This window comes from Octopus bimaculoides, chromosome 9, assembly GCF_046866305.1.
Source record: "Octopus bimaculoides isolate indiv1 chromosome 9, ASM4686630v1, whole genome shotgun sequence".
In the NCBI taxonomy this organism is placed as follows: Eukaryota; Metazoa; Mollusca; class Cephalopoda; order Octopoda; family Octopodidae; genus Octopus; species Octopus bimaculoides.
In genome coordinates this window covers 1,264,590-1,269,449 of record NC_142936.1, presented here as the reverse complement: position 1 = coordinate 1,269,449, position 4,860 = coordinate 1,264,590, and positions in this window count along the sequence as shown.

Genomic DNA, 4,860 nt, shown 5'->3' with positions numbered 1-4,860 from the left:
TTCTCACTCTCGCTCGTTCGTTTTATCTCTGTCGTATTTATCGATGAAGTGAAAACTGAATTTCATTAACTTCTCTTCATTTGTCGATAATCGAACTTCATATCTCTTTATCTTCTTATCACAATAGTTTTATCTGTCGCTTAGTTTAATCGTCAATAATTTTGTCTCTTACTCTTTCATTTTATGGATTTTATGTACAGTTCAGTCTTTAATCATACATCACACGCATGCACACAGACACACACACACACACACACACATACTTACATGCGTACTACACATGCATGTATATAGATACATATGATGGCCGTCCACTCGTGACCGAGGGAGACCATTGCTGACCTTCAGGAACATTGTGCGCTCTAGGACTAACTTATATTTTGCATTTGCGGCTCCGTTGATGGCTGATGAGCCCTGCTCTTGACAAGCACACACGACTGCAAACATTGCAAACCAAGCTTTCCCCATTCACTACACCAGCAGTGCGTTTTCGAGCAGCATGCTTAAATTCTTCATGAAAAACGTGTGCTCTTTCAAAGGTATCGACTCACTCCTTTACCTGTTTCCTCCATCCGTAGCGATGACAAACATTGCTCTCCCAGACAACCTCCCGCATTTCAGAGGCCTTTAATAAGGACGTTACACAGTCCTTAAATCACAGTCTTGGCTTCTTCAGGGATCTCTTTCCACTAACAAGTTCCCCATGTAGCATCTGTTTAGAGATCGCTGCAGTTGTGATTTTACACTGCTATAGTGGGCAAATGCTAGATTTCGCTGCACAGATGAAAGTCCTCTGTGCAGCAATACATTGTAGACACGGCGCTTTACAAGTAATAGTCGCTGAACTTCAGCATCATTTTCATCAAACCCAGTGTTTCAGCAGCTTTGGTCGGCCCGAGGCTATAGTAGAAGACACTTGCTCAAGATGCCACGCAGTGGGACTGAACCAGGAACCATGTGGTTATATATAATTTACATACATATACATACACACATACACTATGTATATATCTATATATATTTATATATATATACGCACACATACATACATACATACATACATACATACATACATACATACGCACGCACGTACGTACGTACGTAGTACGTACATACATACATACATACATACATGAATACATACAAACAGGCAGACTAAATCAGCTATAATATACAAAACAATATAAACTATTATTTAACAGACATAACCATCAAAAGTTATGCAACACGATCGTTTACAAACGGAGACAAATGGACAACAAAATATGAAAAGTTGAACCGCAAGCGAAGGACCGCCCTCCAGCCGCGAGACAAATTAACCCCAGAGAAATGATCCGCAGACAAATTAGCCCCCCGTGAAATGATCCCTAGAACAAAACGAATCAAAACTAATCAAAGAGACCGCAGACAAATGATAACCAGTGAAATAAACCACAGACAAATGAACAAGCAAATAATAAGCAGTCAAATGAACGCAGACAACAGAACACCAGTGAGAACAACAACAGCAGACATTCAAACAGCAGACGACAACTATGGTAGCTCTCCGACCAGTGTTCTGTCGGCATCTTCTGACTAGCTACAGTCCATAATATTACACAACACCTTGGCTTTTACAGTCTGCTTAACCACACTGCCGAATTTTAACTTATTTTACTGAGATCCAAAACGTTTATTTTGTTTCATTTCCAGCGGCCGCTTTCTTTTAATTTTTCTTTTATTCATTTATATAATGTTTTGTTCTTTTGTTTTGTTTCGCGCTTGTTTTCTCTCTTTGTTGTTTATTTGTTTATTTAATGCATCATTCGCTTTATTTCTTCCTTTTTCCTCTGAAATTATTATATTTTGTTTTGTTTTATTGGTTAGCGGGGAGGTGAGATGAAGTGGCGGTGGGATCTAATGTTGATTTCTTTCTTTGGTGGTTGCGTTTATTTCCGGCTGGTTCTGCCGCCGACGCGTGTTCGAATGCAAATGGCACGTGGCCGTGTCATTTTTGAGTCGGGATTTAACGGCAAAACGACAGTAGGGTGGGGCAAACTAGAGGCAACAATTGCAGGTTGGGAATGGCAGTGCGACAAACGGTAGTGGGAGCAGGGGGTGGGAAGACGGGGCGAGAGAAAGCGAGAGAGAAAAGGCATTGATTTCTTACATGTAAAATTGATTTTTTAAAAAAAAGAGAGGAAAGAAATAAGAACTGGAAAGAGAAAGTGTTCGTGTGTATGTCTTTGAATCATTCTGTGTGTGTATGTGTGTGTGTGTGTACGGGGATATGTTTGAAGTTGGCGGAAAATTTTGAGGAAAAATTTGAAGAAAATTACGAAATAACGAAAATTAATGAAAGAAAATTATAGCGAAACAATATTGAGGACGGGAGGGTGAGATAAGAGTGAAAGATGGTGGGGTGGAGACGTGTGTGTGTGTGTGTGTGTGTGTGCAATGCTGCGAAAGTGTGTCTGAGTGTGTGAGCGGGTGTGTTTGTACACATGTGCGTAGGTGAGCTTGTGTGTATGTGTGTCTCTGAATATGTGTGTATGTATGAGTTATGTGTGGGGTGGGATGAGAGTGTAGTCTTGTGTACAAGTGTGTGTGTGTGTGTGTGTGTGTGTGAAGCTGGAAACAGATCCGTGTTGAAAGTTCTAGAAATAATCGCAGTCGATAGTAAAATAAAATTAGAGAAAGGGTGAGAGAGAACGTGAGAGTAAGAGTGAGGGAGGGAGAGTGAGAGAAGGAGGAAGACTGAAAGAGAGAGAGAGAGGGAGAGGGAGGGAGAGGGAGGGAGAGAGGCAAAGAAGGCAGAAATGGGGAAACGTGTGTGTGTGTGTGAAAGGAGGTCAATAGAGAATACGAAAACAACGAAAAGTTTTGTCATAAACGGGAGAGAGAGAGGGGGGAGGGAAGGATTAACACACACACAAACGCACCCATATATATATATGTATACGCAAGAAGCGAGTATGCACACACACACACACACACACACACATACACGCAATATGTGTACACATGTGTCAATGTGTGTGTGTGAGAGAGAGAGAGTGAGTGTGCGCACGCGCGCGCGTGTACCAGTGCCAAACTGATTATTATTCTTTCCTTCATACTCAAACCTTTTCGTTCTGTGAAATTCTTCAGACGATGACAAAAGAATTTTTTTTAATCATTCTTTTTGTCGCAGAAAATGCAAAAAGAAGAAAAAAGGCACGAGAAGAAAAACTGCGAAGAATGACAGAAAACAAATGGCTTCCGACGAATAAATATGCTCCAGCCTTCAGTTGAAGCTTTCCCTCTCTGAGGAGTCAAACACATACATGCATACATACATACATACATACATACATACACACACACACATACATACATACATACATACACACATACATACATACATACATACATGCAGGCGCAGGCGTGGCTGTGTGGTAAGAAGCTTGCTTCCCAATCACATCCTTCCAGGTTCAGTTCCACTGCATGCCACCTTGGGTAAGTGTCTTCTGCAATAGTCTCGGGGCGACCGAAGCCTTGTGAGTGGATTTAGTAGACGTAAACTGAAAGAAGCCTGTCACATATGTGTGTGTGTGTGTGTGTGTGTGTGTGTGTGTATCACAGTATTGACCAGCCTATTAGATGTTGTTACACACCGCTGGTCACAATGCGCTTCCAATTCTGTCTTGATTGCACCGTTCTTTTCCATTTTCATCCAAATTGCTTGGCCAAATCGTCTTCTCATGTATAAACAATATTCCAACGTGTGTGTGTGTGTGTGCATCCGTGTACGTGCTCCCGAATTGCCCTAAAGTCAAGACAAGTTGTTTGTCAACTGCCCAAGCAGGCTTCATTTCATGTTTCATAATATATTGTCTTTCTTTATTCATTGTTGTTTCGTTGGAACGAGGATTTTTAAAATGGAAATATTTTAAAATATCGTCGATTTTAGTCCGGCACATGTTGCTATATGTCCGCTTAACAGGATTTTCCTGTTTCTTTGTTTTGTTTTCTTTTTCCCATTACTTATTTGTTGCCTGTGCACCATCAATCATCTGTGAAGCGATAATCCCGTCTGTCCACAACATGTTACACCAGAAATTAAGTTTTGGGAGTTACAAGTGAAATTTTCTTTTATTTGGAAGATTTGTCCACCCTTCAATTGGAATCCCGAGTCTGCAATTAAATACAGACACGTACCGTGATTTGGTCGACCACATTTTGTAAACATGAGGCTGGCCGTTTGTTTCAAATCCTTTACTGAAACTAGAATCGTCATCAAAGTCCCCGGTTGCTTTCTGCTTTCAATAGTAAATCGATTGGCTTTTTTCAAGCAGAATAAATGTGTTGCTTTGTTAAATATTTCACTATTTGGGAGATGAAAAGTAGAGACATAAGATAAAGCATTGACCTGGGTGCTTTACTTTTTATTTTTCTGAGATCATGAGAAACTAAACATTTTGTCCTTCCTAATCAATGAAATTGAATGGAGACGCTCTTTGAATTAGTAATTATTTCACTCCCAGTCTCAGATCATGTATTGTAATGTTTGAAACAACCGTGAAAATCCTTTTCCCTGAGTTAAAAGTATTATTTGCTTTTATATGTTTAAGGTGACAGGATGTGAAAAGACACTGTTTGGAATCCGTGGGTCGGTAGAGGATATATCTGCTTCAATGTTTCCATATTTGTCCATGATTCTTTCTGATTGAATTCCATTGCTAACTTAATACCGTCGTTTGTGTTATTTGTCAAATTCTTAAATTTCATTAATCTATTTAAATTCTTCTGTCGTAGAATTAAACAGTCATCTAGATATCTTTTCCAGTTTTCCTTTAGATACGTTTACAATGTATCTCAAAATATATGAGCAGACTCTTC